We start from the raw sequence: 12,026 nt of genomic DNA, 5'->3' as shown, positions 1-12,026 counted from the left end.
CAGCTTAGCTAGTTTTTATTTGTGTGCTTGAGTAAGTGCGTGTTACTTAAGCTTATGTTGTGTGTTTTGTTTTACAATATGGTTGTTATTTTGTTTTATATTAGTATAAGTCACGTTTATATGTTTTAGTTATGTTAAAGTGTCATATACGTGTTAATTGTCTTTTCTTGTCACTTATGTTAGTTAAATTGTTGCCTTATTCTAAAATGATCTAATGGCACTTCTATTTATACCATTTTTAAGTATATTCGGCTGGCCATTCAAGTATCCTATGCCCCCTTGCATTTCATCTGGATTCATGCACAAGCAATATTCAAAGATCCTATAAGTTCAAGCATTCATCAAACCTTAAGTGACCATTCATATTCCATGACTAAATGCAATGATACATGTGCCTAATTGTCATGGATAGATTCAAGGTATTATTTTACCTTGCATGGACGTGTCTAAAGGAAGAGATTGTGCCTATTTGAAGATTCATGGACTATACATGCATGTACGACACGAGGGAAGCATATCATTAAATGCATAAATATTAAATGTGAATATACATGTATCTACACAATAGGATGAATTTGCCCATTTATACACTTCAAAAGAGGTACGAATTGCCTCTTCAAGCACCCAAATGATTCATGAACATCCAAGGATGATGAGTGTGACCATTTGGTCATACATTGCACCCATAAGTTCATGAATTTCACTATACATTGTACGACACACATACATGTATACACATTAATAGTCGAATGTGTCCAATGGTGTGCCTAAGTCTATGAATAACTTTGACATTTCATTTGTAAAGGTTAATCAATCAACTTTTGAATACAAATCATATTGTGAAAGTTTATCTCTTGGTTCTTCATTGAACTTTCAAACTTATCAAAACTTCAATTTTGTGACGTTCACTTGTCATATCATTCCCCTTCTTATCCCTTTTCGAAGCGTGGCGACACCAATCCTTTTTATACCAAGGTTTCGGTATTTTTCAAGTTTAAACGAGTCATGTTCATATATAACTCGGTTCATTAAAACTTCTAAGCATATCGGGTTAATGTCTTTTTATCCGTTTGTTCTTGTTCAAGATGATTCATCGTAAATGTGAATTTCTAACTTCAAGTATGGGTCTCGTTAGTATAGTATCGAGGTTCTATTTCGGTTCAAGAAATCACATAAAAAACTATAGACCCTAATCTTTCGTAATTTGATTTAGAAGTTTTATCTACATCAAAAATTTTATGCATCAATTTTGGTATTTATTAACAGATGTTTTATGCATAAAGTATCAGAAGTTCAGAGTTGTTTTCGCAAGTTTTAGTCTCTATCAGTTGACAATTCCGAAATGTACTAACTATAGTGTTTTCAAGTAAACTATCAATAATGTTTCTAGAATTTTCTATCAGAAATAAAAAATACTTACAGGATCGGCGTCGGAGACTCGGTGTACCACATACTTACTTTATAATGTTTAAAATCTTTTGAAAACTAATTCTTTAAAAATAAATTTTGAACCCAAAATCCATAGTCGAGTTTTGCAACATGACTCTGATACCACTAAATGTAACACCTCAAACCCAGCCTAGACGTTATGGCCGAATCTGGAGGTGTCACATGAAAATAGTTGGAGAACAGTTGTCATTAAGTTAAAATTTTTCCAATTCATTAGCCTTTATCACTCTTATTAATTTCAAAGCTCTCTTTTGTTTGGTCCTTTAAAGATAAAACATGTTATTTAGCGGAAGCTTATAAAATCATTAAGTTTAGGAAAATCATTCGATATTTTTAGGAAACATGTTTTTAGTTAAAAATCGTCGTGGTGAAAAGTAAGTTAAAGCCAAACCCAAAAACCCAACCAAACAGTTTTAAACAGTCGAGAGAGTCCCTAAAAAATTCAACTCTCAAATCTCAACCCTAAGCTTAATAAAAACTATAAACAAAATAAAATAAAACAGTTATGACGAGTGGTCACCGTCGAGTCCTCCGTTGCACCGATTCGCCTAACTGTGTGGATTACCTGAACAGAGTAAACAAAAAGGAGTGAGTTTAGGTAAATTTAGTGTGTAACCCTACAGAATTAAGCATGCACACAACAGAGAGTCAGAGTAAATCAGATACAAATTCGGGTATGATCCCATCACAGGTACATGCATATTCGGGCATAATCCCGTTTCAGATACAGATACATATTTGGGCCTAAGCCATCTTAAATACAGATATAGATATACACATCAGAACTAGTAATTAGATATCTTACCCCATCCACTACACACCATCTTCGACCATCCCTACACACCATGTGGGATTTAAAACACTGACCTAGCCCTACACACCATGATGTATCGATACAGTACATATCAGAAATAACAGATATATTGCAGCCATGCTGCCAGATATTAGGCATAATCTGCCTTTCAGACACTTCCTCCAAAATAAAAATATCATCCCAACCCCCAAAATCAGATATTAGAACATATATACATAATTTATAGGTAATCATACTTTCAATAACAGATAATAGATAGTCATACCAGTCAATCATCAAACATGCTCAGAATAGCATATCGGTCAATCAGATAATACAATTTAGGTTTTAGTCAGCCTTTACTGAGCCTACAAAAGGTCCACAGTCGTTTGGGATGACTCGTGCCACCCTAGGGAAAAACTCAGATAAATGGGCCCACATGCCCAAATTGGCCTTGCCCATGTAGCCTAGACGGCCTGGCCCAATAAGTGACACGCTAGTGTGTCTTATCGGTGTGAGCCTACACAATTCCGTGTGGCCAACACGGCCCATTTTGGCCTAGCCCGTATGGCCCACACGGCCACACTCGAGCCACCACACGGCCGTGTGTTGCGCATGGCCATGCCTTCGTCGATCACATGACTGTGTCCTCTCACACGACCTACCACACGACTGACCACAAGTCCGTGTGACGTTGACAGTGGCCTTTTTTAGGTTTTACCGAGACCTTATTTTTTACGTTTCGGGTACACACCTGGTTCGTTTAAGATGCTACAGCAACCCCGAGCACACTAGGACCTAAACATTGACATACCAACGCTCAAAATCAGACTTAATACATGATTAATTTGTAACTACGAAACCATTACCAATACCAAAACTTACTCTATCATCTCAAAAGATTTGATTACGATTCTGAACGAAGAGAGCCCCTTTCTTCTCGATTTGTTGCTGCCAAAATAGATAGTAAGATTCCAAACGGATGCTTTCAAAACATAAATAGAAATGGATTTAAGGAACCTCTAATCAAGCAATTCATTCTATGCCCACATATATTAACCGAGCGAAGAATCCCCAAAATTCCAAGAACAACAGTGAAAACTTAAAAGTGATGAGCAAAATTGAAGAAACAATAAAAGCCGAAACTTACCAGGAAAGGGAAAAAAAGTCAAAAAGAAAAAGATGGAGAGATTTTTAGGGAAAAATAAAAAAGAAATAAACAGATATGATAGCATATCCTTGGATTCTCTCCCTACTAACTCAACTTTTTCAGACTTCACACCCAATCGAAATTCTATCAGATTATGAAGTAAAATATCATTCACACTCACACAAGGATTCGAACTCAAGACCTCTAGCATAACACACAGACTCCCTTACCACTTGAACCAGCAACCTCATTCTGATATGGTTTTACAAAAAATTTAATATAAGCCCACTCCTCAAACACAATGTTTAAATAAAAAAATCAAAATTTGCTAAAGGTAGGGCTTGAACTTGGGACATCGCACACACATCTAAAATACTTAACTACTGAAGCATATACACATTTTGTGTCACATTTTCACAAAAGCAGAAATAATAATTTTGGGGCGTTACATGAAAAATTAGTTTCATTAATTTTGATTATATAAACATTATTGGATACTCAATAGCAATTCTTTATAATATCATTGTGTAACAATTTGTCCTTATTGAACACTCAATCTTCACGTTGAGACAAATTTTTATTTTTAGATATATTTTCATTATAAAGTTTATTTATCGAATAATTATTTCTCTTGGAAATTCTTCAAGAGCTCCAATGATATTTGATTCATTGATATCAACAATGATGATAATAACCTATATGTATAAATATATTAATTAATAAAAACTCCTAAAAAAATCATATTCACATTTAATGATTTTATCATGAAACTCGAGTTTATGCTTCAGGAATCAATATTATCAAATAATTTATATCAGATGAATACAAATTCACTAGACGCAAATAAATAGCTTTATTTGGTGTTTGCATCCACCACAAGTTAATCATTTTTCATAACCAAAACCTAGTGTTTTGTGAACATTCTTGTTACAAGTCAATTCTATATATTATGACTTGTATTTTTTTCACTATTATGCTAACATACTCCCCTTGGCTTTACACCTTCTAGGTGTTTGAACTTCAAGTTCGAGATACATTTCATAAGTTATAATAAAAGTGTCTCTTTATTTTGATGAGTTGTTTCCATATCAATGCTTTCAAATATATTTTCATTCAAGATCCTCACATTTCCATAATATTGAAGTGTTCTACGTATATTATCATTATTGACAATAATTTCCTTTTGTCAGCTCCATCATATTTAGTTATGACATAACTGATTGAGATATCCTAGTATATTCATAATTTTAGGTACCTGAACCTCTTTTAGGGTTTTATCAAAAGTTATGCCTTGGGTCTCTTCATGAGTACCTGCCTCCTTTAACATGTGACCATCTTCATTTTTCTCCTTTCTTTAAAGAATTTTTTGTTTTATGGAATTGACTGGTTTATCATGCTTTTAGCATGCTCAAGACTTATTTTTATCACATTATCCTTCTGGGATATATTATAATTATTTGGAGCATCTTAGCTGGTATTTGTATCAACTAGTCTATGCAATCCCTAACTGTCATCACTAAATATGCCTGACAAATAATTTTATCTTTTAAACTTTGTGCATATAATATTAGATGACTACAAAAAGTGATGACACAATTATTTAACCAACTTGTCTCCTTTAATACTAAGAAAATTTACGACTTGACAATACTTTTTCAAAATTATAAATATATCTCCTTTCAACTGTAAACATCAAATGAAAATTCTAATTTTTCTCAACTTCATACTTGATGATTCATCTTAGTGCATTATGGTGGAACATAAAATATATATTGCACATCTAAATATTCTTAGATGAAATCTATGGGCTTATAAATGAAAGTCAATTCTCATGAGACAAATATTTCTTACATGTTGGTTTGATGCAAATAAAATTACATGCTTATTGTAAAGCTATTCTTATGTTAATGGTTAAGCAATTAAATGGAGGCATAGTTTTGCTAACCATTAAGTATAACATATATGGGTATAGACAACTTAATATTATCTCAGTTAAAACTATAAAAATCAAGCTTGGGATATAATGCACCAGCGCTATTAGTAGAATTTGCATACTATAGAGATTGTGCGCAATAAAATTATTTTAAGAAATAATATCACAAACTTCGGGTTGCACACATGTGATACATGAGCTCATATATTATTTGGTTATAATCTAAAAATGCAATCGACCTCTAACTATAACTGGTGTTAGTTCAATATTTTCTCCAAAGAATTAATATTGATGACAATTATTAAAATATAACTTCAAATTCTTCAATAAAATCATATAAATTTTCAGCAAATTGTTTTGCATCATCATTGACTTGGAATGGTCTAACCGGTTATACCAACACTATAAACTTATTTTCACTATCTCATATGTCATTCATATAAGTTTACTGTATTTCTTTAGGAAATATATATAATACAAATACATGAGTGTAGTCATTTTATTATATAACCTTAATGAATGCTTATTTATTTTAAATAATATACATTTTTGTATCTTTTCAATATGAATGATAAAAATTTTTGATATTCAAAAACTTAATTATTCATATAAAAATAAAATGAATAGGTATAAATAAAACATATATTAAACATAACAAATAATAAATTCATGTTACTAATAAATCACTATGGTTAGATAATATTTTTTTATATATACCATAACACAACAAAATGCAAAATATTATAAGGCCAAATTAAAGTAACTTTATAGCTATAAAGGTTTAAACATAAACATTTTCTAACCTCCACCACAATCATGAAACTACCCAGACAGGGTGGATATCTCAAAGTTCATGACAAGTAAGTACTTTTACTCCCATTTTGCAATAATCATATATCTTAATCATAATTAAAATTAAACCATTCAAATCTATTAAAAATGAACCAATAAAAAATAAAAACATTTATCTCCACATAAAAATCTCAATAACTAAATGTGTGAAGAGTTTTATAAATTCATAGAGTTACGAATAAAAAATTATATAAATTGAACTTCTTAATAGAAATCAAATCAAATTTCAAAAGAAGGTGATTAGACATACATAGATTACTATGGATCAGAAGTAGTGATTATAAGCATCATTTGTAATGAAGAGAAAGAGATCATCCCCAAGCAAATATCAAGTAGACATTGATTCTAATGATTCTTAAATCAAACAATCAAATTTCAATACTTGGACCCTAACAAAAATTTGACACAAACTAAGAGTATATTAATCATCCTTGTATGCATGGTCAACTTTAGCATAATATTGAAAATTTTTATCTTTTACCGAAAAATTTTCCTCCATTTCATCATGTTGGGATAACGAAATTTGTCTCAATATTATTTCATTTTTTAATGGATACTTTGATAAAATTTTACTAGATGCTTAAACATACGATAGGTACGTGATCGAAGCATTTTCATACCACCTTGGTAGCATGAATTTTCAATAATCTTCAAATATTTTTACCACCATTTTTTTGTTTTTCCTTATTATTCTTTTTATAGATATTAGAAGTACCACTATTATAACCACCATGTTAACAATTATTAATATGTCTCCAACCACATCCTCAATTACAACGACAACTACGATCTTTATTTTTTGATTTTTCATAATTGTTATGTATTGTTACATATATTTTAGGGAATGAAGCCTTTTTCACTAGAAGACATGAGATTATTTTAAAATACTTTTTAAAGCCTTTTTTACAATATTACTGCTGTAGGAGCACATAAAATATTTCAATTATAACAAGCTTTAGAGAGTATTATCATTTTCTAATGGTCAAATAAATTCTTTCACATTATAGTACAATTCAAGAGTCAAGAGGATCTTTTGCAATTAGATATTCCACTTTTAATCCTTCATGTAGATGATGTTGGACAAAGACAATGGTTTTTGATTTGTCTATATAAAAAGTCAAATTATTTTATACTCACAAATCATGTGCGACTCTATTAGAAATAATTTAATAGGCAACATAGTTATCATAATAATGACATATGTTATGAAAGATATACATATTTAATAAAAAATATTGAAGTTGCTGACACTTCAATCTTATTCAAAGTCTTATATCATAAACAAGCATACCATGGAATACATAAAATATAAATTCATACTTAAATACAAAAAAAATGAGTATCATTTTTAATAGTTTTTTATTAAAAATATTGAAATCTCAAAATCTTTCAAGCATAGAAAATCAAATACCTTAGGATTGTTGCTTTAACAAGGACGTTGTACATGAATATTACTTGTTTTCCAATAGAATATTGAATACTATTGGGCAAGCTCATGCTAATAACGTGTTATAATAATAATAATAATAATAATAATAATAATAATAATGCAAATGACACAAGAATAATAGAGGAAAATAAAAGGAGATTTGCATTGCATTTATCTTCTTTTCCACCTTCACTACAAATAGTATTGTAACACCCCAAACCCGGCCAAGAAGTTATGGCCGGATCCGGCATGCCACATCAAAAATGTTAAATTTTTTTTTCCATTCTAAGCCTAGAAAATCGTACTTGATGTTCAAAAGATTAATTCATTAAGGATTAAAGTGAATGGAAGCTGTGCACCAGGTAGGAAACCGGAAAAGAGGTGGTGAGTCCATCGGACTGCTTAAGTACCAAGCTCCCTTCGGATCCAATCCTAGACATGCATACCGCCATTGCCACACCTTAACGTCATGGATATTTCTAGGAAACCGATTTGATTAAGTCATTTTTAGGAAAAGTGATTAATTTTGGAAAATACTTTCATTGCGGAAGCTTTGCTTGTTGTCGTGTTATTTTGAAATCAACTGTTGTTTTTAAAAACGCGCCTTAAAGCTATCCAATTTCAACAGTTAAAATAAGTAATACCTATCTTAGTAATACATATTAAAACCATCAAAAATAATTAAGCGGCCTTATTACATTTAAAAACACAAAACTTCAAATGTAAATAAAAAGATGTCCAGTTCACCAGAAGAAAATCAAACTTTCAGAACGGGTGGCCACTCCGAATTCCCTCACAGCTCCAAGCCCACTATGCTTGGGGATTTCCTGCGTGGATGAAAATAAAAGGGGTGAGTTTGGGGAAACTCAGTGTGTAAGGAAAACCCATTCAAAGCCCAAGTCAGCTCAAGCCTATTGGGCCTAAGCCCATTCAGGTAACAGTGGTACTAGGCCAGAGCCCTTTTCAGATTACAATAAACTGGGCCTTAGCCCCTTATTCAGATAACAGTATGGCCCATAGGCCCATTTCAAAATACATGCAACATCAGTAAACATATGCAAGCCCATTTGGGGAGACTACTCAACCCACCAACCACTACACTCCACCCGTACCAGCCATACACTCCATGTGGGGAATAGCTCAACCCATCCAGCCCAACACTCCACAGTTGCAGCCTTGCTGCTCAGTTAACAGTAAATTGAGGCAAAGCCTCCAGTACGTGGACAAGCCAATTTCAGTACTTCCTCCGTCAATATCCCAGTCCCATGCATCAGATAATAACAACATGGCATGCAGTAAATAACAATAGTCAAACATGCATTTAGGTCAATTTAACCCTAGGGGTATTTCGGTAATTTATCTCTTAGGGGTAAAACTGTAAATTTTCCACTTTTAAAGGTATTTCAGTAATTTATCTATTTTAAGGTTTTTCATGCATATTCCTACTTTTCACGTACTAACAGAATCACGTACCGAGGGTTCTTACCGAATTGGGCCCGTTGGCCCATCATTCCAATTTTGGCCCATTAAGCCCAAAAATATCGAGGGCACAGAAATCATGCACTTTGCAGTCCAAGCATTGCAGCTTACCAAAAACATTAATTGATTTACCTCACGAGCATTCGCACACTCGTAAATCTACAAAATACTGGTTTTCGGCATTTCGGCTTTTCGGCTTTTGCCAATCTAGACTAAGAAAGAGGGTGTTAGTTACACACCTGTTTGCGATGATATGCTGACGAGATCCACACACGAACCGCTTACAATTGGATTACTAACACGTTAATCTAACTATTCAAATACAAACTACGTATTAACCCCTTATAATATTCGGCCAACCACACCTACAGATCATAATAAGCTTATAAGAAATCAATAAGCAACTCATTAACAAATTTTTGTCAATGTTTACCACATAATCATAATTTCACTGCAAGCTGTCTTCCTAAGCAACAGTCACTAAATTATTTATAACTGGAGCTACGAAACTCCAAATCAAGTTCCGTTAATTTTCCCTGAAAACAGACTCATATATCTTCTATCCATAAAATTTTCAGAATTTTTGGTTTAGCCAATCAATACCAGATTTTTCTCAAAGTTTCCCATGTTTCACTGTTTGACTAATCTGACCACTCTTCATTACGAATCAAATTTCTCATTGTACAGAATTCAAAATATGTTCTTGTTTATTTCATTAGAAACTAGACTAAATAAGATTTAATTACATAATTTATTCAGCTTCTAATTCATCTCCCACAATTTATGGTGATTTTCCAAAGTCACGTTACTGCTGATGTCCCAAGCAGATTTATTACCAAATCACTCTTTCACACATAACTTGCATGCATGTTATTTAAACATGTATATCACCAATCAATCATCACATATCTATGAGTTTACTTAAGTATAGTCTCCATTTCATCATTTTAAAGCACAACATGTTAGCCGATTTTTCCCCTTAGCATTTAAGGCACATGCATGCTCATTTGTTTGGCTCAACTTCACCTATCTTCCATTTTTCATCAAGAGAACATGAAACAATAACCATTCCCTTCATTTTAATTCATGACCAAATGCTCACAACACAACCAAAAACCAAAATATGCTTCAAGAGTTAAGGTAGAATCAAGAAGAACTCATGAACCTCAAAATAGAAACAAGGTACCAAGAACTTACCTTCAATTTTCGTCCTCCTAATGACCGAATACTCAAGAGCTTTCTCCTCTCCTTTCTCTTCTCTAACTTTCAGCTATGATGAACAAAGATGGACAAAACTTTATTCTTTTCACCCCTTTTTCTTTTAATAAAACTTCATATTTCATCCATTTAATTCTTTAATACAAAAGACATGAAATTCTTATCATGAAACATTTACCTAACCCATTATCATGAAACATTTACCTAACCCATTATCATGGAACATTTACCTAACCTATTATCATGGAACATTTACCTAACCTATTATCAATTTGTATCAATTTGTACCATAAATTATGGATATCAAGTGCACATTTTGTCTACAACAACATGATGGCTGGCCACTTCATGTAAAATGGGAGGTTTGTCATGCAAATCCTCCTATTTTGCACTCCTATTTATTTGGTCACTTCAATTTAGCCTATAGCATTTTCAAACATTTTCACATAGGTCCTATTTCATAATTTCACTCACAAATGACAAAATTAAAGCATGAAATTTTGCCAACATTCACAGAATTCCCGAAAATTGGGGCGTTACAACTCTACCCTCCTTAAAGAAATTTCGTCCTCGAAATTTACCTAATCCAAACAGATGAGGGTATTGCTGTTGCATCGTCTCTTCTGGCTCCCAAACTCAGAAGTTTCCCCTTCCTTAACTTGTTGAAAACGAGCGACCAAAGACTCATCGTTCAACTGTTTTTCCTTAATCTGATCCAACCAGGTTGGCCTCACTTGCAACTCAGCCAACAGACTTCCATCATCATATAGACTCAGACGAGCAAACATTGCTCTCAGATCAGATACAGCTCTACGACTTAGAGCATCGGCTACCACATTAGCCTTGCTTAGGTGATACTCGATCGAACAGTCATAATCTTTAAGCAACTCAATCCATCTCCTTTGCCTAAGGTTCAGCTCCTTTTAAGTCAACAAATACTTAAGACTCTTATGGTCAGTGTATATAATACACCTTTCTCCGTACAAGTAATGTCTCCAAATCTTAAGTGCAAATATCACTGCTGCCAACTCTAAATCATGAGTTAAATAGTTTCCCTCATGAGGCTTAAGCTATCGTGATGCATATGCAACCACCTTACCCTATTGCATTAACACGCAGCCCAAACCCACGTGTGATGCGTCACTGTACACAGTAAAATCATTCTCAGACTCCGGCTGAATTAACACAAGTGCTTCAGTCAGAACTTTCTTCAACTTCTCAAAAGCTTCTTGTTGTTTCTTAGTCCATACAAACGGTACTCCCTTCCTTATGTGTTTTGTCAGAGGTGCTGCCATCATAGAAAAAAAACCTTCCACAAACCTTCTTTAGTATCCTACTAGTCCTAGAAAACTCCGTATTTTTGACATTGACCTAGGCGGCTTCCACTCCAAAATCGCTTCAATTTTCCGAGGGTCCACCTTAATCCCCTCAGCAGAGACCACATGTCCTAAGAAGGTTACCTCCCTCAACGAAAATTCACACTTGCTGAACTTCGCAAAGAGTTCATTCTCCCTTAATACTTACAGCATTATACGGAGATACTCATTATGTTTCGTTTCAGTTTCAGAATATACCAGGATATTGTCAATAAAGACGACTACGAACTGATCCAAAAATGGTTGGAACACACGATTCATCAGATCCATAAACGCTGCAAGAGCGTTCGTTAGTTCAAATGGCATAACCAGAAACTCGTAATGACCATACCGAGTCCTGAATGTCG

The sequence above is a fragment of the Gossypium hirsutum genome, chromosome A09 (genome assembly GCF_007990345.1).
Source record: "Gossypium hirsutum isolate 1008001.06 chromosome A09, Gossypium_hirsutum_v2.1, whole genome shotgun sequence".
Classification (NCBI taxonomy): Eukaryota; Viridiplantae; Streptophyta; class Magnoliopsida; order Malvales; family Malvaceae; genus Gossypium; species Gossypium hirsutum.
The sequence above is the reverse complement of the archived record's forward strand: the minus strand, read 5'-3'. Positions refer to the sequence as shown.